This window comes from Elephas maximus, chromosome 13 (genome assembly GCF_024166365.1).
Source record: "Elephas maximus indicus isolate mEleMax1 chromosome 13, mEleMax1 primary haplotype, whole genome shotgun sequence".
Classification (NCBI taxonomy): Eukaryota; Metazoa; Chordata; class Mammalia; order Proboscidea; family Elephantidae; genus Elephas; species Elephas maximus.
Window position 1 is genome coordinate 87,035,034 of NC_064831.1, and position 27,871 is coordinate 87,062,904.

Here is a 27,871-nt window from a genome sequence, read left to right on the forward strand (position 1 = left end):
TTGTTAATCGTTTAGGTTCTAACTAAAGTAAATAATAGCTTGATGAACATCTTTGAGCATTACCTTTGCAGTACTGAGAATGAATTCTCAAAAGTAAAATTATTTGGTAAGGGTTGTAAGCACTTGTATGGCTCTTGATACACACTGCCACATGATTTTCTATAAGGATTTTGACAACGTACTCTATCACAACAACACAGAAATGTCAGTTTCACCACTCCATGGCCTACAATGGGAATTCCTATTGACCAGGAATAAAAGAAAAAAAGGAAAGGAAAAAAAAGAAAGAAAATTTAAAAACAAAAATCACTGAGTACAAATAAGCTTTCATGTTTCCAGATCTAGAGGGAAAAAAATCCTTTGAATCATGCCAATTTCCATTCCCTCAACATCAGCCAGTCTCCTTCCAATCACTTCCTTAAAATATTGTACTCGACCTCGTAGAACTTCTCATCCTACCCCTTATAGTTTTCCAGTTGAGTGAAGTCACAAAGCGGAACAAGCAGTTTCCTCTTTTGCTGCCAGATGTCCAGTGATCCCATGAAGACTAGCAGTTCAACTGCCCACGACAGGCGTGAAGACAGTGCACACAGGACCATTCCCAGAGGAAATGGGAACTGGTAAGGGTGTAAGGCCAATATATAAATATTTTCTTGCAGGGTGGAATACTGTAGAACGGTACAGCCCACATCTAACCACAAAGCATGGAAGCTGTAACCCAATGAGGCATATCACCTGAGCTCTGAAAGGGATAATCTGAGGACAAACAGTTGGTTTGTGCGGCTTTTCAAGGGACCTAAATAATACCTGACTTTGTAGGAAGGGGAAAAAGAAAGAAAGATCCCTTCAGCTTTGGTAGTGAATTTACTACATGTGAAAGGTGAGGGGTTGACAATGTCAAAATGGAAATTTTCTAACTCCAGACTCCTGAATGGAAGCTTTTCCTCACCTTTACCACACCAGCGCCCAGCTGGTCCCCCTCTTTCTCTTGAAACAAGCCCAGAGGAGCTCCCAAAATTCATTCGAAGTCCATATGGGAATTGTTCTAATAAGAAAATTTCTGAACTCTCTGTTGGTTGACACAAAACTCTTCTATGAAAAATCTCTCCTCGGTTGATGTCACTCATAAGCTGCTCCAGTTGCTTCTTGCAGCTTAGTTAAAATGGCGTATTCTTCACAGTTGGGCTCTTTCCCTGCTTGTGAGTGGTGTGGCATTATCTGCTAAATGCCAGTATCTAGTGTTTGTTAAGGGGGCTGAGAGGATTAGTGGCTCCATTGATGGTGCTTTGTCCTGACTCCATCTACGTCTCCACACCTGGGCAGGAAGCACACCTAGAGGCAAGCAACACAGTGGAAGAAATAAAGACAGCTTCTGTCATTTACTGCCTGTGTGACCACAAGCAAGTGTTTAACCTCTCTGGGCCTCAGATGCCCAATCTGTTCAGTGGAGATAATAACAGCCACCTTGCAGAGTATTGTGAGAAACATACCAGTACCTAACACACGAGAAATTTATGCACACGCACATACACACACACATGCGCGTGTGTGTACTTGAGTTTTTGAAAATCGGTTACTCCTCTCCATCTTTTTAGCTCACAAGGTGGCTTTTGAAAAGTCAATCAGGAAAGGAAGGGAAGAAACAGATTTTCCTTTCCAACAAGAAAAAGCTATTAAACGTCAAATATTAACTGTCCCTGGGAGTAAATTTTTTTAATGGGTTAAAGGCTTGGCCATTACAGACCTCCAATATGTAATTTCTAAGAAAGGACCAGGTAATATTTTTTTTTTTAATTAAGTGGAAGATAAAATGCTAGAACCAGCGTATCCTTTCAGAAAGCACTTTTTTCTCCATTTTCAGGCGCTTCCCGATTGCATCATGCCTTTTAAAAGGCCCAATTTGTTTCACAGCACTTTATTTTAAACCTTCGCTTGTGAAAAGCATTGATTTATGATAGAGTTGATTAAAGCAATGGTGTCTTAAGCAATAATGATTTCAATTATAACTTTCACCAGCATGCATTATTCGGATTTGCTCTCTATTTTTTCCGTATTTCTATGCACTAAGGAAAGGGGCATGGGTAAGTGATGTAATTTTAAAAAGTCCCTGGACAAATTTAATATCGGAAGGGAGTGTATAGGCAGATGGACTAATGTATGCTTTTTGATTATGTGAATGTATTATATTTTAATATGCTCTGACAAACTCTTAAACGACTCCCCAATGAGCCCCTGCCTGATATCATTAGGGTTATTTAGTGCTCGGATCTCACTCTGATTCCCACTGAAGCCACACTAAAGAGGGAGGAGCATGCACACTTTAGATTCACTCCAAGCCTAGGACTTGGTCTCCCCTTCTTTCTCTGGGACTGGGAACAGCAATTAAGCTCACTTAAATTTTTGACTAATTCAAATGCAGTAGTGATAGAAATACCCGCCAAATATTCTCTCCTAATCCTGGAGTCCTATGCTGTGGACCAGGAGCCTTTGAGTGGTGCAAACAGTTAATGCATTCAGCTGCCAGCCAAAAGGTTAGAGGTTCAAGCCCACTCCGTGGCACCGTGGAAGAAAGGCCTGGTGACCTACTTTCCAAATGTCGGCCATTGACAACTCTACGGAGTGCAGTTTTACTGTGACACACGGAGGGTCAACATGAGGCGAGAATCGACTCACCAGCAACCGGTTTCGTTTTGTTTTTATGCTGTAGATCAGGCTGGTCAAAGAAAAAGAGAATTCTGCCTAGTGTCACCTACTAGGGAATGGTGACAACTGTGAAGAAGCCCAGTCCAATGAGGGCAGTGGCTCCTGGGCCCCAGCTAATTGTCACCATGTGGCGCTGTGCACCGAGTGGTGTCATTTCTGATGTTTTCAAAGAGAATCCAGAAATCTATATTTTTTATGTGAAGGTGAAGTTTCTCAACTTTGTGTGTGTGTGTGTGTGTGTGTGTGGCAAAATACAACATAAAATTTGCCGTTTTATACATTGTTAAGAGTACAAGTCCATGGTCTTTGTTATAGTCACAAGGTTGTACAAGCACCACTATTTCCGAAACTTTTCATCACCCCAAACAGAAACGTGTACCCCTTCAACAATAACTCCCCAGCCCTCCTCCCCATTCATAGCCCCTGGTAACCACTAGCCTACTTTCTGTCTCTCTGCATTTGCCTGTTCTAGATATTTGATGCAAGTGAAATCATACAATGTCTGTCCTTCTGTGTCTGGCTTCTTTCACTCAGCGTAATGTTTGCAAGGTTCTTCCGTGTGGTAATATGTACCAGGACTTCATTTCTCTTTAGGGCTAAGTTTCCACTGTATGCATATACCAGATTTTGTTTATCCATTCATCAGTTGATGGACACTTGGATTGTTTCCACATTTCGGGTCTGGTGAATGATGCTGCAATGAACATTGGGGTACGAGTACTTGCTTGAGTCCCTGTTTCCAATTTTTGGGGGTATCTTGACTTTAAAGGTTAGTGTATATATATATATATATGTGTGTGTGTGTGTGTATATATATATATATATATACACATTTTTTTTAAGTAAAATATCATGTAGGCTGAGCAAAACAAATCTCCTGACCAAATTCTGCCTGTGGGCTGCCTCTGCAGTGCTTCCTAGCGGGTGCACAAGTGGTCAACCAAGCAAATTATTGGTGAGAAGATAAGCCACAACATGGCACCATGCTCTGCAATAATTTAAAAAAATTAGCAAAGCATTTTTATTCTGTGATTTCAGAAACATTTAATAGGAATCTATTTTGTGCTAAGATCCATGTGCTTCTAGGCACTGGGAACACAAAAAAAGAATACCCATTATTTACCTTCAAGGAGCTACCAGTCTAGCAATTATATATACGAACCGCGACAGATCACAGGTTTAAAAAAACTTAAAGAGAAATGCAACCTAGCCTCAGATCCCAATCTATCACACTTATTTTTAGATACATAGCTTCTTTGTTACCCTTCAGATGAGATGGTTTGTACCTATGCTCTGATTTAAGTCTCCATTTCTATTTGAAAACTAGTCCTCTGAATACCAAATACGCTGCTAATTACCTGCTCCGTTGCTGTGGCATCGACTCCAGCTCATGGTGAGACCTTGTGTGTCAGAGTAAAACTGTAAGGTTATCAATGGCTGATTTTTCAGAAGTAGATCACCAGGCCTTTCTTCCAAGGCACCTCTGGGTGGACTCGAACCTCCAACCTTTCAATTAGTAGCTGAACATATTAACTATCTGCACTACCTGCCCACGTACTCTACATGGTGTACATCCTCATTTAAATTCCCAGGAACAACTGGAAGGGAAAATTCCAATCACACCCTGATAGCATTTTCTTCCGTCTAATCAATAGTACAGATTTCTCCATGAGGCTGTGACATTAACTGGACTTTCACATGATTTAAATCTAACTCTTAATCTCAGTCATTTTGTGCTGCTGTTGTTTTTATGACAGCTGACCAGAAAATGCCTTGTGCAGTTATCTCCCCAGAAAAACACATTAATAATTTTTTAAAACTTTTTTTGGAGGAATAAAGTCCCAAGACAACAAATGAAAGCAGTTGAGTCCAGCCATTAGAATTTTCTGCTTGGCACTTGAAAAATTATTTATCTAATTGCTTTACAGGAAAAAAAAAATCAGATCAAAGTCAAGATTCTTTTATTTCAAACTTTGTAATTATTTCTCAAACTCCTCAAAATGCCTTAAAAGTATTATTTCCACTGAAATGTATATGGGCTTCTTCTCTCTTCCTTTCAGATATGTTTTGACTTTGCTGTGCCACCAGCCCATTGCCTTTTTGGATGGCACTGCCCAAAAGGAAAGATCTCAAACCCTCCCACCCATAGAGACAGCAGAAGCAGATGATACGCTACGCTAAGGACTAGGCATGGAAATGATTTAAAAACCGCATTTGATACATTCTGTAGTTCAGATGGCACTGGTTTTTTTTGGGTAACAAGTGATTACAGGAGACCTCATTTCCTTCTTTGCATAAAATTTCTAACCACCCTTAGCAAACTAATTAAAAAAAAAATGGTTTGTCTTCAAGTCAATTCCAACTCATAGTGACACCATGTGGGTCACAGTGGAACTGTGTTTCATAGGGTGTTCAGTGGCTGATTTTTCGGAAGTAGACCGCCAGATCTTCTTCCAAGTTGCCTCTGGGTGGACTGGAACATCCAACCTTTCAGTTAATAGCTGAGCACGTTAACAATTTGCACAACCCAGGAAATCCCCTTAGCATACCAAAACCAGTTGCTTTTTCTGAGTCAATTTCAACTCATGGCGACCCCACGCGTGTCAGAGTTGACCTGTGCTTCATAGGGTTTTCAATGGCGCTTTTCAGTAGATTGCCAGGCCTTTCTTCCACTCCTTAACATGCAGACTTTTACTTTCTTGCCTTCTAAGTTCATCTCATAACAAGCTCATGTACTTCTTCCCAGTGAGCATTCAATTAGAGATGACATGCCATAACTCTTCTGGGCACCATATGTTGTGGAATATCAGAATGTTCTTATTTGCTGTACATGACGGTCAATACTTACAGGGTCACTGACTTTTTTACTCAGAGGATACTTTGGTGATTCTTCTCCAAATCATTTATTTGACAAATGAAGAAAAAAAAAACCGAAAGTGGTTAAGTGGCTTGCTTAGGGTCACACAGCCAGCCCCTGTGACTTGCAGTCTAGACCTCTTTCCACTCCGTTCACAGCCATTGTACAAATAACAGTCTTCATGCTAGAATTTTATGTAGGCGTCACAGTAAAGCTAATTTATTATAAAAGCATTGATGAGCCCTTATTTGGTGCCAAGTGCCATGCCTTTTCTCCAGGGAGCCAGCAATGAATGGGAAGCATTCTAACCCTGGTTCAATGGCCCACTAATGAGTTCCTCACTGAGTCACATGCACTGAACAACCACCGACTGAATATTACATAGAGTGCTGGAAGGAAGAGAACTCTCCTCTCAACTCCTCATTTTACAGAGGGAGAAGCGGAGACCCAGGGACCAGGTAACACCTGGGTCTAGAACCCAAGATGCTGGTCTCTGAGTCATATTCTTTTTGCTTCAGTTGTTGTTGTTTTTAGCTGCTTAGCCCCAGATTCATGGCAACACCCACACACAAGGGAGTAAAATGCTGCCAATGATTGCTGATGGGACCATTGTGATCCACAGGATTTTCATTGGCTGATTTTCAGAGGTACATCACCAGGTTTTTCTTCCTAGTCCATCCTAGTCTGGCAGTTGTGTTGAAACCTGGTCTTCACCACAACAACAAGCAAGCTTCTACTGAAAGATGGGTGGTGACTGCTCATGAGATGCTTTGGCTGGGAGTCCTCGAACCAGGGTCTCTTGCATGGAAGGCGAGAATTCTACCACTGAGCCACCACTGTCCTCTTCACTTCGGTACATTTATTCAATTCAGAACGCAACTTAACCCTGGGACCCAATCTATCACACATCTTTTTAGGCAGGAACATCCTTTACTACCTGTCAAGTGAGTTAGTTTGCACCTATGCTCTGCTTTGAAGCTCTATTTAATTTAAAAGCTAGTCCTCTGAATACCACAGTCCATGTAGAGCGTATTCCCATTAATATCCCCAACAGCATACATCTACTGGTCCCATCACATTCAGAGCAAAGGAGAATAAAGAAAACCAAACGCAAGGGAAAGGTTAGTCCAAAGGACTAATGGACCGAAACTAACACAGCCTGCACCAGCCTGAGCCCAGAAGAGCTAGATGGTGCCCAGCTACCACTAACAACTGCTCTGATAGGGATCACAACAGGCAGTCCCAGATAGAGTGGGAAAAAATGTAGAACAAAATTCAAATTCACAAAAAAAGACCACACTTACTGGTCTGACAGAGACTTGAAGAGCCCCCGAGACTATGGCCCCCAGACACCCTGCTAACTCATAATTGAAACCACTCCTGAAGCCCACTTTTCAACCAAAGATTACACGGGCCTATAAAACAAACAATAACACACGTAAAGAACATGCTTCTTAGTTCAATGAAGTATACGAGACCAAATGGGCAACAACTGCCCAAAAGTAAAGACGAGAAGGTAGGAAGGGACAGGAAAACCAGAAGAATGGACGTGGAGAATTCAGGGTAGAAAGTGAAACGGGGAGAGTGCTGACACATTGCAGGGATTGCAACTAATGTCGTAAAACAATTGTGCATAAAATTTTTGAATGAAAAACTACCTTGGGATGTAAACTTCCACCTAAAACACAGTAATTTTTTTTTTTTTAAACTGTGAAGAAAAAAGTCCCCAACAGCAATTGGACAATGATACCTGGGACCCGGAATTCAGTCATCTATGCAATACAATTGCAGGGACTGGCAATATTTACAATAGCATACCACCATACCGCTGACATATTTAAGGCATATCCGGAGAGCCAGTGTGGTGAGCTGGCGTCAACAGAGACACCAGGGTTAGTATTTGCCCCTTCACCACGCCACAGTAAGTCCCTGGGTTACAAACGTTCCATTTATGGACAACTCGGACTTGCCCTTTAATGCTAAGTAAATCTGCCCTCACTTTGAAAGGATCCAACCGACCCCTACTCACAACAAGTTCTTCATCACAATCACCCTCACTTGCTGCGTGTGCAGTTTTTAAATCATTGAAAAAGGCTTTGAAACTTTTCTGGCACTAAAACCAAAACACCAAACTCACTGCTGGCAAGTCAATCTTGGCTCATAGGGGCCCTATAGGACAAAGTAGAACTGCTCCATAGGTTTCCAAGGCCTCACAGAAGCAGAACCACACCTTTCTCCTGCAGAGCGGCCAGTGAGTTCGAACCGCTGATCTTTCAGTTCACAGCCGAGCACTTTAACCACTGTGCCACCAGGGCTCCTCCTGTACTAAACCAAAATCAACCAAACCCATTGCTGTCAAGTCCATTCCAACTCATAGTGACCCTCTAGGACAGAGTAGAACTGCACCATAGAGTTTCCAAGGGGTGCCTGGTGGATTCGAACTGCCGACCTTTCGGTTAGCAGTCATAGCCGTTTCCCTTGCATAATGCTAAATAAAATGCACCTATTCTGACTTTCCTACAAATTTGATTTAAAGACACAATTAGGAACGGATCTCATTCGTAATTCGGGGACTGCCTGTAACGAAATTTTTAGGCTCACCACAAGTATGTTTAGTAGCTGCAGTTTATATACATTTTTAATGACTTTGTAAATCAAAAATGTTCAATGATCTGAGCTGAAACTCTGAATGGTAGTTGAACCCATTAAGAAGTAAGTTGGATCTTCAATTTTTTTAAATGTGGTCTTCCAGGAAGCTGCCTCTGGACATAGCTATAGAAAATTAACACAATAAGTAAAGCATTATAGAACAGCTATTAACCGATTATGCTAATAAAAACCAAATGGGGGCCTTAATTCTGCCCCTCTGGGAGAGGACAGATAAAATAAACATCAGAAAAAGAATATGGAGTTAAGGATAATTGATTTTAAACAATAATAATACAGATACCTCCCACCATGTTAAAAAAAAAAAAAAAAACTAGATCTCTATCTTCAGTTTGGGAATGATAGAAGAAAATTCTTATTCTGCCTCTTTAAGACCTATGTTTGATACTAATAGGGGTGCTTTCCAGGCTAACATTGGAAAAATTAAGGAAGTGCAGAAAAGGAGGTTCATAAATGCCAGGCACGTCCCCCAAATGATTAATTTTGCCTTATTATCAAAACAAGAAGTCTTTCCAGTTCCCTCGGGGGGGGGACAAAAAATATTTGTGGTCCAGTCATCTGACTCATGGTGACCCCGACTCATGGCAACCCCATGTGTGTCAGAGTAGAACTGTGCTCCATACATTTTTCATGGCCGTATGACCTTTCAGAAGCAGATCACAGGATTTTCTTCTGAAGGACCCCTGAGTAGACTCAATCCACCAAGCTTTCAGTTAGCACCCAAGCTGGTTAACCATTTGTACCACCCAGGGACTTCAGTCCCCCTCAGAGAAAGACAAAATCTAAACACTCAGCGTTCATGCTCCATCAGGGTGGGAAGGAAAGAGATCGGGTGAAACTTGGGAGCCAAAGCAAAGGCCAAGCCAGACAGAAAAGAAAAAATAAGACTGAATGTCCGTCATGCTGCGCAGAGGCTGGGGGCACTTTGGAACCCACCCAACATACAGCAGAGCAGCCTGTTGGCTAAATCTTAAACTTTTACTGCATAGAAATTCATAATAGAGAAAGATCCTTTGTTTCTATTTTGTTCTATTTCTATAACACGACCTATATTTCTGCCTGCAAAACTGGCCAGGATCTAACAACTTTTCTTATTAAGTGCCTGGTGAAGGCCTGGCAATCTACTCCTGAAAAATCAGCCACTGAAAACCCTACGGAGCACAGTTCTACTCTGACACACGTTAGATTACCAACTCGACAGCAGCAGATTACTGGCTAGGTGCCAAGCATCCTACTAGATTCTTTATACGAATTATCTCTAATTCTGACATTACCCCTATAGGCAGGTGATGATCTTCACGTTAGAGATGAAGAAATCGGTGCTCAGATAACACAGCAACTTGTTCAAGTTCTCACAGTTATTAGGTTTGGCACAACTCAAAGGTTCCAACCATTTTGCCTCCCCATCTGGAATCTGGAATCCCCAGTACTAACTGTTGCTGTTATTCCTTTTTTTCCTCAGTCTGTTTTCACATATTGTTCTAACCAGTCTAGCCCATGGAACTACTTCTTTTTTCACAGCATATCCAAAATCCCAGGTTATTTTTACCTCCCCTTTGCAAAAAGTCAGCAAATTCAAATGAAATGGTGATTTCTACGTGAGAAAATGTTTAGCATTTTCTTGACATGCAAAAATAAAAAACTCTTACAGGAGACACTAAGTTTTAAGCTGATAGAAAATAGTCTGGTGGTTTCCTGTGATTTCCTATATAAAACAATAGTGGTTCAGATGTTTAATGTGTTGGTCTGAGGATGAAAAAACTCTCCTACAGTGAAACATGGGTGTTTAGACCAGAAAAGGCTCTGTAGAGATACGATGGGGATGTCTTAGAAAGTTGAAACACTCCTGTGTGTAAAAAGGGTCACACTTGCTCACTACTGGCTATAGAAGGCCCTGAGACATACAATGGGGACCAGGGAACAGAAGGTCAGGGAAGGAGATTGAAATTTGAAACCAAAAACATGTTTTAAAAGCCAGAGCTCTTAAAAAGTACAATATATTCAGGCCATCTTACTTAATAGTGAAATATTGGAGGCATTCCTAATAAAGAAAGTTTAAAAACTAATTGGAAGTTGAAAATTCTACCACTGAACCACCAGTGGGGAGACCCGGATTTGATTCCCAGACAATGCACTGGTCAGTGGAGGCTTGCATACTGCTATGATGCTGAACAAGTTTCAGCGAAGCTTCCAGACTAAGACAGATTTGAAGGAAGGCCTGGCTACCTACTTCCAAAATATCAGCCAACGAAAACCCTATGGATCACAACCATCTGAGACACAACTGATAATGCAGTTGCCACAGGACTAGGAAGCGTTTCACTCCATTGTACATGGGCTTTTGGAAAAGTAAGGACCAACTTGAATTCAGCTAACAACAACAACGATAACAACAGAAATAATTGGAATTCTTAGTCATTTGCAATGAGACGAGAAACAGAAATTATATAATTTTGGAAAGAGGACAAAATTATCTTTATTTGCATGTGATTACATTCATCTACCTGGAAACACTGGTGGTGTAGTGGTTAACCACTATGGCTGCCAACCAAAAGGTCAGCAGTTTGAATCCACCAGGAGCTCCTTGGAAACTCTATGGGGTAGTTTTACTGTGTCCTATAGGGTTACTATGAGTTGGAATCGACTTGATGGCAACAGGTTTGGATTGATATTATCTATGGAGATGACTCAAAAGAATCCATTTGCCTTCAGAAAGGAAATCAAGAAAGCAATAGCATTTACAATAGCCCCTGTCTCAGTTATCTAGTACTGCTATAACAGAAGTTCCACCAGTGGGTGGTTTTAACAAGCAGGAATTTATTTTCTCACAGTTTACGAGGCTGGAAGTCCAAATTCTGGGTGCTGGCTCTAATGGAAGCTTTTCTTTCTCTGTCAGCTCTGATGAAAGGTCTGTGTCTCTTCTGAGCTTCTCCTTCAGGAAGATCTTCATGTGACATAGCCTGTGCTTACCCCTACTTCCCCTTGCTAGCTTGCTTTTCATCTCTTTTATATCTCAGAAGAGATTCACTCAAGATACACCCTACGCTAATCCTGTCTCATCAACATAACAAAGCAACCCATTCTGAAATGAGATTATAACCACACGCGCAGAGGTTAGGATTTACAACATATATTTTGCGGGCACACTGTTCAATCTATAACATTCTACACTTTGGACCAAAAAAAAATCCATGTCCTTCCCACATGCAAAACCCATTCACCCCATCACATCATCCCCGAAAGTCTTAAATCAACTCCAAGCGCAAAATCTCATCTTCTGAATCATCCAAATCAAATGTGGGTGAAACTTTAGGTATATTCCATCCTGGGGCAAAATTTCTCTTTATCTGTGAAACTGTGAAATCTAGAATATAAATCATCTGTTTCCAGAGTACAATGGTGGAACAAGTACAAGGTAGACATTCCCGTTATAAATAGGAGAAATCAGTGGGAAAGAACAGGCCACAAGCAAGTCCAAAACCCAGCAGAATAAATTATATTAGCTCCCAAAGCTTGAAAATAATCCTTTCTTCTCTGAGACCATCTGGGCAAGAGCCCCCGGGCCCAGACTCTGTGTGTTGGCCATACCTTCTGGATTCTGGGTGGAGGACCCTAGGCCCTGGGCTTCAACTCAGCCTTCTAGGTCCTCTGGGATGGCAACTCTGCTCCCTCGGCTTTAGGCAGCTCCATTTTCCTAGTCTATCTGAGTGGCAACTCCACCCCCTTGGCCCCTGCAGGTCCTGTTCTTCTGCCCCTTGGGCATGGCAGGCCTGTCCCCTCTGCTTTGGGCAGGAGCCTTATCTCCCTGGCACACCTTAATGGCAACCCCACATTCTGAAACCAAATTGTGAAGATCCAACTCTTTGAAACCTAGAAGGCTACGGCTCCACCCTTTGAGATCCAGGAGACTGTAGCCCCTCCCTTTGAAATCAAGAAGGCCCTGCTTCCCATGCTCCTTCCAACAGTTCTGTTATTCTCCAAGCTGATCCAGGGATGGTCTTTTCTTTTCTTAGAGGGCAACCGATGTAGCTCCTTGGCCTGTTTCCTGCCTATAGAATTCCAAGAGGCAAACAGCATTCTTTCCTTTCATTCTCTCTCTGTCCCCTTGAGTCTAAGCTGATGGGTTTTCTGCTATGGTAGTTGGTTAGATCCATCAGTCACAGGCTTAATCTCTTTAACAAAAGAATGTGTAGCCATGTCCTTGGTGAACATTCTAGGACACGTGTCCTTAGTTTGTACAAAGAATTTTCCAAATCTCTAAGTTCTGTTTTCATTTTGCACAGTTCATTTTTAAGTCCATCTCTTTCCTCTTGAATTTTACTATAAAGGGTGAGGAGAAACCATGTGACTCTGTGAGATTTGCTTAGAAATCCCATCAGCCAGATATCCAAGTTTTCATCACTTACAAGCTCTACCTGCTACCAAATACTTGAACATAATTCAGGCAAGCGCTTTGCCATTGCATAAAAAAAATCACTGTCCAGTCATATGTTCATCAGTTTTTTAAAAGCCTCACCAGAAGCACATTTAACATCCACATTTCTAGCACAATTCTGTTGCTAGTGTCATATGTCTTCCCTAAGATGATAGAGACTTTCTCTATAGCTCTCCTCACTTCCTTCTGAGCCCTCACCAGAATTGCCTTTGATGTCCACAATCCCACCAAGAGTCTCTTCAAGGAAATCTAGGCTTTTACCATTAGGCAACTTATAACTCTCCTAGCCTCTGCCCACTACCCAATTCAAAACTCTTTCCACATTTTAGGTATCTGTTGGAGCAGCACCCCACTCCTGGTACCAAGTTCTGTCTTAGTTATCTAATGCTGTTATAACAGAAATACTGTAAGTGGGTGATTTTAACAAAAAGAAATTTATTTTCTCATAGTTTAGGAGGCTAGATTTCCAAATTTAGGATGCCAGTTCCAGGGGAAGGCTTTCTCTCTGTGTGGGCTCTAGAGGAAGGTCCTTGTTTCTTCTGAGCTTCTGCTCCTAGGAGATTTTCATGTAGTTTTGCATGTGTCTTCCCCCATCTCCCCTTACTAGCTTACATTTAATCTTTGTATATCTCAAAAGAGAGTGACTCAAGACACACCAGGCACTAATCTGGCACTGGGTTTTTTTTTTTAATCCTGCCTTATTAATATAAAAAAGATAAACCATTCCCAAATGAGATTATAACCACAAGTATAAATATTAGGATTTACAACACATATTTTGGGCAGATACGGTCCATCCATAAGACCCCATAAAAGAATAAAATACCTAGGAATAAGCCTAGCCAGGGACAAAAAAGACTTACACAAGGAAAACTATAAAACACTACTGCGAGATACCAAAAAAGACCTACATAAATGGAAAAATATTCCATGTTCATGGATTGGAAGACTTAACATTGTGAAAATGTCAATACTACCCAAAATGACCTATAAATATAATGTAATCATGATCTAAATCCCAACAACGACCTTTAATGAAACAGAATAAACTAATCACCAGCTCTATATGAAAAGGATAGAGACCCCAAATAGCTAAAGTAATATTAAAAAGAAGAACAAAGTAGGAGGCCTCACACTTCCCAATCTCAAAACTTACTATACAGACACAGTAATCAAAACACCCTTGTAATGGTTCAATGACGAACACATAGAACAACGGAATAGAATTGACAAGCCAAAAGTAAATCCATCCATCTACAGACAGCTGATTTTTGACAAAGGGTCGAAATCCATTCAATGGGGAAGAAACAGTCTCTTTAACAAATGGTGCTAACAAAACTAGATATCCATTTGCAGAAAAATGAAACAGGATCCATATCTAACACCGTGCACAAAAACTAACTCAAGATGTCTCAAAGACCTAAATGTCAAAGCTAAAACTTAGGGAAGACAACATAGGGACAAAACTAGGGGACCCAATTTTTGGCATAAATAGGCTACCAAGCACAACTAAAAATGTGCAAACAAGAGAAGATAAATTTGATAACTGGGACCTCCTAAAAATTAAATACTTATGCTCATCAAAAGGCTTTAACAAGAGAGTAAAAAGAGAACCTACAGACTGGGAAAAATAATCTTTGGCAACGACATATCTGAGAAGGGTCTAATCTCTAAAATATACAGAAAACTTCAACTCAATGAAAAAAGATGAACAATCCAGTCAAAAACTGGTCAAAGGACATGAACAGATGCTCCACCAAAGAGGACATTCAGGCAGCCAGCAAATTCATGAAATGATGCTCAAGATCATTAGCCATTACCCATTGCCATCCAGTCAATTCAGACTCATAGTGACCCTATTAGACAAATGAGATTAGAACTGTCCCACAGGGTTTCCAAAGAGCAGCTGGGGGATTCAAACTGCCAACCCTTTGTTTAGCAGCCATAGCTCGCCATAACTCTTAATGACTGTGCCATCTAGGGAACCCCGGTGGCGCGGCGTTTAAGAGCTTAGCTGCTAGCCCAAAGGTCGGCAGTTCAAATCCACCAGGCACTCCTTGGAAATCCTATTGGGCAAGTTCTACTCTATCCTATAGGGTCGCTATGAGTTGGAATCAACTCGATGGCAATGGATTTTTTCTTGGCCATTGTTATAGTTAGGCACCATTGAGTCAGTTCTTTCTCTTAGCGATCCTATGCACAACAGAATGAAACACTGCCCAGTCCTGCGCTATCCTCACAATGGTTGCTATGCTTGAGCCCATTGTTGCAGCCACTGTGTCAATCCATCCCGTTGAGGGTCTTCCTCTTTTCCACTGACCCAATATTTTACCAAGCATGATGTCCTTCTCCAAGGACTGATCCCTTCTGATAACATGTCCAAAGTATGGGAGAATACGTCCTTGCTTCTAAGAAGCATTCTGGTTGTACTTCTTCTGAGACAGATTTGCTAGTTCTTTTGGCAGTTCATGATATATTCAATATTCTTTGCCAACACCACAATTCAAAGGCACCAATTCTTCTTCGGTCTTCCTCATTCATTGTCCAGCTCTCACATGCATATGAGGCGAGTGAAAACACTATGGCTTGGGTCAGGCGCACCTTAGTACTCACGGTGAAATCTTTGCTTTTCAACACTTTAAAGAGGTCTTTTGCAGTCGATTTGCCCAATGCAATGCATCTTTTGACTTCTTGACTGGTGCTTCCATAGGTGTTGATTGTGGATCCAAGTAAAATGAAATCCTTGACAACCTCAATCTTTTCTCCTTTTATCATGATGTTGCTCATTGGTCCAGTTGTGAGGATTTTTGTTTTCTTTAGATTGAGTTGTAATCCGTACTGAAAGCTGTGGTCTTTGATCTTCATCGGTAAGCACTTCAAGTCCTCTTCACCTTTGGCAAGCAAGGTTGTGTCATCTGCATAATACAGGTTGTTAGTGAGTCTTCCTCCAATCCTGATGTCCCATTCTTCTTCATACAGTCCAGCTTCTCAGATTATATGCTCAACATACAGATTGAACACGTATGGTGAAAAGATACAACCCTGATGCACACCTTTCTTGACTTTAAACCATGTAGTATCTCCTTATTCTGTTTGAATGACTGCCTCTGGATCCATGTACGGATTCCTCATGAGCACAATTAAGTGTTCCAGAATTCCCATTCTCTGCAATGTTATCCATCATTTGTTATGATCCACACGGTCGAATGCCTTAACATAGTCAATAAAACACAGGTCCAGTATTCTCTGCTTTCAGCCAGGATCCATCTGACATACTATCTGTCCAGTATTCTCTGCTTTCAGCCAGGATCCATCTGACATCAGCAATAATATCCCTGGTTCCGTGTCCTCTTCTAAATCCGGCTGGAATTTCTGGCAGTTCCCTCTCGATATACTGCTGCAGCTGCTTTTGAATGATCTTCAACAAAAGTTTGCTTGCATGTGATGTTAATGATATTGTTCAATAATTTCTGCCTTCGGTTGGATCATCTTTCTTGGGAATAGGCATAAATATGGTTCTTTTACAATCGGTTGGCCAAGTAGCTGTCTTCCAAGTTTCTTGGCATAGACAGGTGAGTACTTCCAGTGCTGCATCCATTTGTCGAAACATCTCAGTTGGTATTCTGTCAATTTCCGGAGCCTTGTTTTTCACCAATGACTTCAGTGCAGCTTGGACTTCTTCCTTCAGTACCATCAGTTTCTGAACATATGTTGCTTCCTGAAATGGTTGCACATCGACCAATTCTTTTTTGGTGTAGTGATTCTGTGTATTCCTTCCACCTTCTTTTGATGCTTCCTGTGTCATTTAATATTTTCCCCATAGAATCCTTCAGTACAATAACTCAAGGCTTGCATTTTTTCTTCGGTTCTTTCAGGTTGAGAAATTCTGAATGTGTTCTTCCTTTCTACTTTTCTATCTCCAGGTCTTTGCACACATCATCATAATACTTTATTCAATCTTCTTGAGCCGCCCTTTGAAATCTTCTGTTCGACTCTTTTACTTCATCATTTTTTTTCCTTTTCTTTAGTTACTCGACATTCAAGAGCAAGTTTCAGAGTCTCTTCCAAATATTTTTTTTTAATTAGCCATTAGAGAGATGCAAATTAAAACTACAGTGAGATACCATCTCACCCTGGCAAGAATGACACTGATCCAAAAATCAGAAAATAACAAACACTGGAATGTTGTGGAGAGATTAGAACTCTTATACACTACTGGTGGGATTGTGAAATGGTACAACCACTGTGGAAAATGGTATGGTGCTTTCACAAAAAGCTAAAAATAAAAATACCTTATGATCCAGCAATTCTACTTCTAGGTACATATCCAAGAAATATAAGTGCAGTGACACAGATAGACATATGGACACCTATGTTCTTTGCAGCATTACTCACAGTAGCAAAAAGATGGAAACAGTAAGTTGTTTATTCATTCATCCATCAACAGATGAATAGATGAACAAATTGTGGTACATATATACAATGGGAATATTACACAATTATAAAGAATGATAAGGAGGCTGCCAAACATTTTATAGCATGGATGAATCTGGTGAGTGAAAATATTCTGAGTGAAATAAGTAAATCACAAAGGGAAAAATATTGTATGGCCCCACTTTTATAAAAAGTTAAGAGTAGATATATGTGCACAGAAATCAATATTCTTTGATGGTCATCAGGGAAGGGAGGAGTAAGGAGGGGAAATCACTTTCTAGAAAGTAGACACTTCTTATTTTTGGTGATGAGAAAGGCAATACCAAGTATGGGTGAAGTCTGCACAACTTGTCCAAAGTAAATGAAGACACTAAGAAGTATGCAAGAAAAAGGTACAATTTTGGTAAATGTTGTAACATATACAATTTTGCTACAACAGTAATAACAATCAAAAAATATGTGTATGGTTACACAGTAGATATGTATGCATGTATGCGTATAGGAAGGCATATGTAAGTAAGCGCACGTGCATGTGTAGGTGTACCTGAGTTAAAAGGTACACATGGGTTAAAAGACTTAGGACCATAGTCTCGTCTCATGGGGCAATTAGTCAATTGGCATAAAATAATTCATAAAGATAATGTTCTATATCCTAGTTTGCTGAGTAGTGTCTGGGGTCTTAAAAGCTTGGAAGCTGTCATCTAAGATACAATTATTGGTCTCAACTAGTCTGGAGCAACAGAGAGAAGGAAACCAAAGACACGAAGAAGAAACTAGTCCACAGGACTAATAGTCCACATGAACCACAGCCTCTTCTAATCTGAGACCAGAAGAACTAAATGATACCTGGCTCCCACTACCAACTGTTCTGACCAGGGACACAATAGGTCCCAGATAGAAAGGGAGAAAAATGTAGAGCAAAATTCAAATTCTTGAAAAAAGGCCAGAACTACTGGATCGATAAAGACTAATCAAACCCCCGAGATTATTGCCCTAACATACCCTTTGAATTTAGAACTAACGCTATTTCTGGAGGTCATATTTTAGCCAAATAATAGATTGGCTTGTAGAATAAACAGTATCTCCAGTGGATAATGTGCTCCCTTAAACAATCAACTATGGGCACTCCCCGGGTTACATTTGAAACAAGCAAACATATATGTGTAAAAATGTAGAGAAAAGAGATGAGAAAATTTACACTGAAGTGGTGGAATTACGGGCAATTCTTTTGTTTTGTTTTCTTTTTTCCTCCGTGCCTTTTCATAACTTCCAAACGTTCTGCAACAAATACGTATTATTTTTGCAATGAAGAAAAAAAGCATTTTTGTTGTGTCTTTTAAATTCTAGTTTGCTAGAAGCGTGTAAGTAGAAGGTGGGGTCTGTGTAGGGAAGATGTGGTGAGAAATGGAAGGAAAGCCCACGCTACGTGGTTTCTTAAGCTTGTGAGTCTCTGCCTTCACCTTATTCTGGCTTTTTTTGTTTTTGTTTTCGTTTTTGTTTTTCATCTCTCCTCTGAAAGTGTGCAGTTTCCAACACCAATTTACTTGCTCCTCCTTTGAGCGACAGACCAGAGTGTCCCAAGAATACTTAATGTATTTTGTGTCAGGGGCCTGTGGGTCAGTAAGGTTATTAATAAACATAGCCTCTTGTTCTAATTTAGGTCCCTCCTCTCCTTCCCATCTCTCCTCCTGCCCTGCTTTTTCCTTTTGCTTCTCTTTCTGCCTGACCCTTTTCCCCTTCTCTGTGACATCAAGGATTTGGCCTCCATTTTCGCTCAACTTCTAGGTCTTTTTCTGTGACAGTTTTTTGATGTTGTTACTGGGCCTGTTACATTTTCATGGGAAATTTAATTTTTGAGGAAATGCTTAGTGTCCTAAATGAATGTGATGCAGGCTGATGCGAAGCTATGATCTAAAGTGCAGAGAAATGGAGGCGCAATAAGTCACCTTGAGGTAAAACGTAGATGGTAGGGTTTATCTGGATTTTTAAAAGAATTTGTTAGACAAGATTCGCTGACCCCAAAATTCGTCAGAACTTGAGAGGCCATAATGATCAGACTGACATAAAAGGAAGCTAGGTTAGAAGGAAAAATTCAAATAAAACCTGAATTTTATTATTTTTCTTTTATTTTTGATAGGGAAAAAAACTAAAAATTTAAAGAACTTACGATGTATATTCGGGTGTGCAGAAACCCTGGTGACGTAGTGGTTAAGTGCTACAGCTGCTAACCAAGAGGTTGGCAGTTCAAATCTGCCAGGCTCTCCTTGGAAACTCTACGGGGCGGTTCTACTCTGTCCTATAGGGTCGCTATGAGTCAGAATCGACCTTACGGCAGTGGGTTTGGTTTGGTTTTTTGGTATTTGGATGTGTGTCTATCAATTTCATTTTCCACCTTACAGCTTGTTTGACCATCTAACCTTATGTTTAGTGTACACCTTACTTTGTTTTTGCTGATTATTGTTATGCAAATAAAAGGGGCTATATTGCCATCACCACTATCAAATTCTCACATACGTGCACTGCTAATCCCCTTAGCTTTGCACAAATGCTGTTGAATTTTTAAAAATTCCAACATGTTCCAACTGCAGCTTCAAACCAGAAAAGATTCCTTTGTGAGCTGAAAAAAAGTCAACCCCTCCGCCCCCCCAAAAAATCTGCTTGTGTTCTTTCTAAGTATATTAAGCTTTCATTGTTGCTTTCTTCAAACAAACACAACACTGTCATCTATTCACCAAGCTCTCAGAATAACGTGCAAAGGGGGGTTTACCTAACAATGATAAAGCAACATTGTTACATGGGAAAACATGTGAAAAGAAATGTACGATTCTGTGTCGAATTATTCATACTTCCCAGATTAACCTATTGCACTTTTTCGTATGCAAGAGCGCATTTTTTTTTTTTTTAATGTGACCCAGACTACCTTTTTAAGAATGAGTGGAAGTCTTTTAAAGTGATGTAATTTTTTAACACATGATTAATTCTACTCTGAACTTCAGTCCTCATATCATGAATTATTTTTTTTTAATGAAGAAGTGACAAGGAAGCTAAATTTATTAAAGAGAAAGATCATTTTCTATATCCAAATTCATTATCATGAAACATACTAATTTGATAGCATTAACAGAATTGCACCCGACTTTTGGTCTTTCCCAAAATAAGAAAGAATATCTATGTGAACTTTGAATGAATTATGCATTCAACTTCTTAATGTTCACCCCTAACCACCATACATTAACAGTCAGAGAGACAGAGATCCTCAACTCAGCTAAAATCTCTACTGAAAATAGCCATTAATCAGACTTGACTGAGTGTCTAATTTGGTTTGTTGCTTACTCTTTATTTTCTCTTTTTCCTTTTAAAGAGATCATTCTTATCTGTTCTATACCAGTAATCAAAGGATGGGGATGGCGTTAAATGAGTTCCATTCAATGTGTGATCACTTGTCATTTGAGGGATAATATTTAATTGAAGCATTTTTAAAGGCAGTATTTTTCTTAATATACACTGGCTTTTGTGAACTTTTAAAATGTGGTTGGGAAGAAGGAAAAAAAGCTTGTATTGAGTGCCTGTTGTTGCTAGACGCCATCCAGTCAGTTTCGACTCATAGCAACCCCATGTGTTATATAGAGTTGAAGTGCCCCATAGGGTTTTCTAGGCTGTGATCTTCACAGGAGCAGATCGCCAGGTCTTTCTCCCACAGAGCCTCTAGATGAGCTCTAACTGCCATCTTCTGGCTAGCAACTGAACACTTTATTTATTGAGGTCCTACTATGTACCATACATTGCAACAGCTGGATCCATTCATTCACGGAAGTATTTATATTGTACTAAGTGTTTTCACACATCTTTTCTGATGTTATCCTTACAGCATCACTATAAAGAAGTTATTGCTAAACCCACGTTACAAATGAGAGCTGGAACTTAGAGATGTTAGACATTCTCAAGATACGCAATTAAAAACCAAAACCAAACCCACTGCCATTGAGTCGATTCCAACTCCTAGCGACCCTATAGGACAGAGTAGAACTAGCCCATAGGGTTTCCAAAAAGTGGCCGGTGGGTTCAAACTGCTGACCTTTTGGTTTGCAGCCATAGCTCTTAACCACTAGGGCTCCAGACACACAATTAGTATGGCATAAAGCAGGGATTTGAACCCAGGCTCCACTTTCAATGATTATGAATAGACTTCGTTGCTTACAACTGCCAAGGACTGAGATTCCAAGGAGTAAGGATTAAATCCTGGCACCCACTGCAGCCAAACCTTGAGGTCAATGATCCCGGAACACTTGTAAGTTTTGATTTGGGGATGTCTGAAAGGCCAAGAAATGCCTTCCAAAGAAAAGCATTAGATAATATGCTAGAAAGCACTGTGTAAGGTCTAATAAAGCAATTGTCAGATTAGCATGACGCTATATAGTGATGTTGTAATAAACACCCCAGACAGCAGTGTGTGCTTCCAACTGGATAGCCTCAGCATCTGTGGACCCTTGTTTTATGAATTTTAAATTTTCTGTATTTAAAGAGGTGGTTCATTGGTTCCAAGATGATACTCTAAATTTTGATAAATAAATGTTCTGAGGATTACCTATGGGGGATTCTTTCTCATACATAATAAGATTGTCTACAAAGTAGTTTTATGCCCTGTAGCAGGCCTCTTTTTTTCTCATGCCCACTCTGTTTTAGCTACTTTCAAGGCCCAGCCTGAGATCCCCAGGTTGTGTGAGGAAGATAAAGAGTGTGGTGACGGTCAGGCTACATTTCTTAATGCTCTGGGGATAAGATTTCTTATGAAACCTGGCAGCTTTTTTGTTCTTCCGCAGCGTTTTTAACACACACCCAGGTCTCTCTGTTTAGCTGAGCCTGCTGTGGTTGGGACCGTACCCGGCTAAATTTATGCTGCTGACAATTCCCATCGAAGTGCCTCCACGGCCCAAAGTCAGTGGGAGTGTGTATATGTAAGCACCAGCAGATGTTGGCCTGCTGAGTGTAATAGCATATCTGCCTTGGGAGATTATGGGTATGATATGGGCGATGTGTAATGGATAGGGCAGTCTGTGTACAAATTTCAAATGACTTGCTACACCCCTTTAGGATGGTTGCTGTCAAAAGTATTAGCACTTTACACACCCAACAACCACATCTCATATTACTGGTGCCACCCCCCCCACACACACACACACATACACACACATACATATACAGAATGGCTCCTTCCATGTCTCCCAGTAGGTAATTGCTGCAGGGGAATCTACTGAATACATCCAAAGAAGAAAACACTGGTGAATTTTAATCTTTGAGCTCGACTGTATGAATACAGCAGGAGGAAAAGACTGAACCCATTTAATTAGCATGGACAGAAGTTCCAAGGGAATTAAATGTAAAGGATAGCTCTGGAAGAGTTAGATTTTCAACCTGATGAGAACTGGATTTCACTTACTGAAGCTGAAGCAGGGGGAATGTTATGTCATTCTGCATGGAAATTAAAACCTACCCTGATGGCAACACTTTATTTTTGCTATTAATGGAAGCACTGGAAACCTTGGTAGTTTAGTGGTTAAGAGCTATGGCTGCTAAACAAAAGGTCGGCAGTTTGAATCCACCAGGCACTCCTTGGAAATCCTATGGGGCAGTTCTACTCTGTCCTATAGGGTCGCTATGAGTCGCAATTGACTCAAAGGCAATGGGTTTGTTTGTTTGTTTGTTTATTAATGGAAGGGTAGGGAGATGCAGAAACTTCTACGCAGTGGATGATGTTTAAAGCATTTATTTTTTAGCATGTATTTTTTAATGAATCTCCCCTATGGCCTTGGAATCTGCAAAAGTTTAAACAAAATGAAGATCTGACTTAGAAACACTAGTATTCTTTGGGTAAACTTTTCGTGCTGAAAATAGAAAGCATCACCTCTCAAGCCCGAACAAGCAGAAACAAAACAGAATACGATCTCCTTTTCTCAGTTGAGAGTGGACTGAAGTGTGTGATTTTTCTGGCCTCCCATGCTAGAGGGAGGCATGATAGATTGGCGTCAATAAAAGCACCAAAGTTATTATCTTTGACAGAAAGATTGGCAGCAGAACAACCACCACGAAGGCCTGAGGTTGAATGTACACAACTTGTCTTTCCATGGTCAATGACTTCTTTTTTATAATAATATTGAAAATTTGTTAGCATTAAAAAAAAATCACATTGATTATATTTTCTGTTTGCATCAGTGTCTAGAACACCACAGAAATTCATTCTTATATATACCTGAAATATCAGCACCAAATCTATTCCAGGCACAGTGTTGGGCTCTGGAGAAAACTTAAAAAACAAAAAAAAAGTTGAGTCAATTCAGACTCATGGTGACCCTACAGGAGATAGTAGAACTGCCCCATAGGGTTTCCAAGGAGTGGCTGGTGGATTTGAACTGCCAGTCTTTTGATTAGCAGCTGTAGCTCTTAACCACTGTACCACCAGGGCTCGTTGAGAGACAGACATATACATGAGACACTCTCTCTGTCCTCAAGCAACTTGTCTCAGTTCATTAATTTTTTATAATAAATAGTGCATATTCACTCATGTAATCCTCATAACAACCATATGAGGTAAAAGAAAAAAAAGGTAAAAGAAAAACCAAACCCACTGCAGTTGAGTCGATTCCGACTCATAGTGACCCCACAGGACAGAAGAGAACTGCCCCATAGGGTTTTCAAGGAGCAGCTGGTGGGCTTGAACTGCCGATCTTTTTGTTAGCCACCAAGCTCTTAACCGCTGCACCACTGATAGTTCCATTATTATCTCCATTTACAATAAGGAAACTGAGGCACAGATAAATAATTTGCCCAAAGACACACACCTGGTATATAGGCAGATCCAGTATTTAAACCTAGAGCAATCTAGTTCCAGAGACCCTACTATTAACCACTGCTCATGAGCTAATTGAAGACATAAACGTTATTTCCAACATAATTGCTAAATGCATGGAAGACCCCGGAATCCTCAGAATCCCTGACTTCTGTAACATTGGCTCAGTGACCTCTGCAAAACGACAAAAGACATGCTTGTCAATTTATAGAGAAACAGAAGATGGGAGAGGTAGATTCAAAAGCTATCAGAAAGCCAAAACAAAATGAAATTTAATGGGGATAAACATGAGACTTTTTAAATGCAGTAAATCCCTTGTACAAGCCCCAGATGATTGAAATCTGATTCCACAGAATGGGGGCTCTTCTTTAACTCAGGGCTCTGTTTAAGTCAGTCACGTGACACAGTGGACAAGCAGATGTGGTCTGCGCTGCTCACGTGATGTCTGAGTATTTTATGGGTTTCTGGACACTTCTTTTTAAAAGACTCTGGCAAACCAAAGCCAACCAGGAAAGCAAGTGTCTGCGCCATGTCATATGAGGAACTAGGAAATTTAACAAATAAAGCAAAATCAGTGAATTGAGGAGGGTAGTATGAAAGTTACCTTCAAGTATTTGAAGGTCTGTCATATGCGAAAGGAATGAGATTCAGTTATATTGCTTCTGAAGATAGAACCTGACCCAATGGAAGAATGCTCCAGAGACACACGTTTTTGCTCCAGAGGAATGAAACTTTAGAAAGAAACAAAACTTCCTAAAAATAAAACTTCCAACTCAATTTTTAATTTGCATTTCAGGGCCTTTGGACTGGGCACTCTATTTTGCTGAAGTCCTTACCATTTCCTCTATCTTATACCCAGACCTTCACACATTTATGTTCCCCGCCTTGAATTTGCAACTCCTGGAAATTGCTCAGTCAGCATCCGTTTGACCATCTGCCGAACTCTAGACTTCTGGGATCGGTGGGAGGTTGAACCAATGCCTCCAAGCCCTTCCATGGGTGGGATGCCATGACTTCTTGGCTCATCATACAGCCTTGAATTCCAAGAGATTCTAAAAGCAGATTATGCCTGTTTTATAGATGAAGAAATGTCAGAGGGCTAAGTAGCCAGAGTTAGGGGCAGACAATGCCCAACCTCTTACACCTAAATTCCTACTCACACTTGAATAACTGCTTCTACACAAACAGCTTTGGCATCATTACAGAGCAACTTAGTCCTAACCTTATTCTAGAAAATTAGTCTGGTCCCCAGGGGCCACTATATCATTTAGCTGAGAGCTTACTATCATTTCTACGTTAATTTGTGAGTTAATGGTATCAAGATGCTTTGACATTGCAGAAAATTGTAAATTGTTGAGATAAACCAGGGTCAGAAAAATCTGAAATTGAAAAGGTTCTTCTTTTTTTTTTTTTTTTTTTTTACCAGCTTTTACCAGAAAAATATGTTGACATGTGAAAGTCTAGAATCGTAGTACTGTGAGTTGAATGATGGCCCCAAAAAGGGTATTTCCGTGTCCTAATCCCCAGAACCTATGAATGTGACCTAATTTGTAAAAACGATCTTTGCAGATCTAATTAAGTTAAGGATCTCAAGATGATATCATCCTGATTTATCCTGTTGCTGTTGGGATCCCTCCAGTCAATTCCAACTCATAGTGACCCCACGTAATAGAACGGAACTGCCCCACAGGGTTTTCTAGGCTGTACTCTTTATGGAAGCAATTGTCAGGTCTTTCTCCCAGGGAGCTGCTAGGTGGGTTTGAACTACCAGCCTTTCAGTTAGCAGCCAAGTGCTTAACCATTCCACTACCGGGGTCCTTGGTTTATCCTACCAAAACCTGTTGCCGTTGAATTGATTCCAACTCATAGAAGCCCTAGGGGTGCTTAAATTTAATGACATTTGTCCTAAAAAAGAGACACACAGAAGAAACAGAAAAGAAGGCTATTTGAAGACGGAGGCAGAACTATACATCAGAGTTATGCAGCTACAAGCCAAGGAACACCTGGAGCCAACAGAAATCAGAAAATGCAAAAACAGCGTCTCCCATAGAGCCTTTGAAGGGAGCACAGCCCTGGCAACATCTTGATTTCAGACTTCTGGCCTCCAAAAAAACTATGAGGAAATAAAATTTCTGTTGTTTTAAGCCACCCAGTTTGGGGTAATTTGTTATGGCAGCACTAGGAAACTAACAGGGAGAGCGTGGTTCAGTGGTAGAGTTCTCACCTTTCATGTGGGAGAATTTCACTTGGGTTCCGTTCCCAGCCAGTGCTCCTTCTGCACAGCCACCACTTGTCTGTCAGTAAAGGCTTGCGTGTTGCTATGATGCTGAACAGATTTCCCTGGAACTTCTACACCAAGACTAGGAAGAAAGGTCTAGCAATCTACTTCCAAAATTCAGCCAATGATAACCCTATGGATCACAACGGATCCCCAACCAACCACAGGGATGGCTCATGAGGATGGTGCAGGACCAGACAGCATTTGGTTCTGTTGTGCCTGGGGTCTCTATGTGTCGGGGGCCAACCCCACCACAGCTAACAACTGGAAACTAATACAGGCTTCCAATGGGAGTTGCCGCAGAAGACAGCCCTGGATTAGGTGGACACTGGATTATTAGATTAAAAAATTGCTTTCCAACTCTGATTCCCACAATATTTCACTATCACAACCTCAACAGTATTTTCCATCTAATGACAGTTCAACTTGTAGAGCATTAAAAAGAAAAGCTCAGTCCTTGCCTGTGTTTATTTCCAACTTGATGGCCTAAAGGCAACACGTAAAGTGGTTAAATTCTTAGACTTCTGAACATACGTGCATGTAGCTATTGGTAAAGCAATGACTTGTCCTTTTCAACATGGCTGCATTTGGCCTCTTGTGTAGATGTCTTCTGCTTGCTATTTGACCTCTGTGGCTCTTTCCACCATGCCAAGGTCAAGCCCTTCATATCAGGATTATGTTAAAAGAAGAAGAGTATTTTTTTTTAATTCCTAAAATTATCAGGAATCCAGGAAGTGAGGACTAGCACTCCTTGATAGAGGGAGAAGACTAAATCTCAATCCCAAACTCACAAAAACGTCTATTAGCCTAGGAGTTTTGGCCAAATATTCTAGACATCTCTATTTTTGCCCACAACAGCTATATTTCCCCCGACCGATGTTTAACCCAGGGCTTTAAACCAGTTCATTCAGGTTTCAACCCCTGCTGAGAATTTGCATTTTTACACCAGATTTACTGATTCAGAATTTTTAACAAATTCCTGGGTGATTCTTATGTATAACTGCCTGAGAAATTGTTAGAAATACAAATTCTCAGCAGGAGTTCAAGCAGGAATTAACTGGTTCTTTCTCTGCAGGGCGTTTATCACGGTAATAACTTCACTGTCTACCCTGTATAACTGACTAATCCCCAGTACTTTGGAAAATTGCGTTAAACAGGAGTACTATGGTAATTAAAGGAGCCCCGGTGGCACAACAGTTAAGTGCAAGGCTGCTAATCAAAAGGCTGGTGGTTAAAATTCACCAGTAGCTTCATGAAAGACAGACCTGGAGACCTACTCCTGTAAAGATTACAGCCTAGAAAATCCTATGGGGCAGTTCTACTCTGTCACAGGGGGTCGCTGTGAGTCAGAAATCAACTTGACAACAACAGCAGCAGTGGTAATTAAGCAGAAGATGACCGCCCCCCCCAAAAAAAATCCATTCCTGTGGAGTCCATTCTGACTCATGGTGACCCCGTGTGTTACAGACTAGAACTGCTCTATAGGGTTTTCTTGGCTGTAATCTTTATGAAAGCAGATCACTGTATCTTGATTCCAAGGTGCTGCTGGGTGGGTTCAAACCACCAACCTGTAGGTTAGTAGTTGAGTGCAAACCATTTGTGCCCCCTGCCTCCCCCCTCCCGCTCCCCCCCACCCAGGGAGCTTTTGTTTTC

The 27,871-nt window shown here is 40.7% G+C and overlaps 1 long non-coding RNA gene across 1 annotated transcript in view; it reads right to left on the reverse strand.

Moving 5' to 3' along the window:
* LOC126057159 (uncharacterized) overlaps positions 1–27,812 on the reverse strand; it is a 134,414-nt gene extending 106,602 nt beyond the window's left edge. Inside the window, exon 1 of the long non-coding RNA XR_007512440.1 lies at positions 64–27,812. This is a non-coding gene — a long non-coding RNA (uncharacterized LOC126057159). The remainder of the gene's footprint in view (positions 1–63) is intronic.
* Positions 27,813–27,871: the final 59 nt, after the last annotated feature.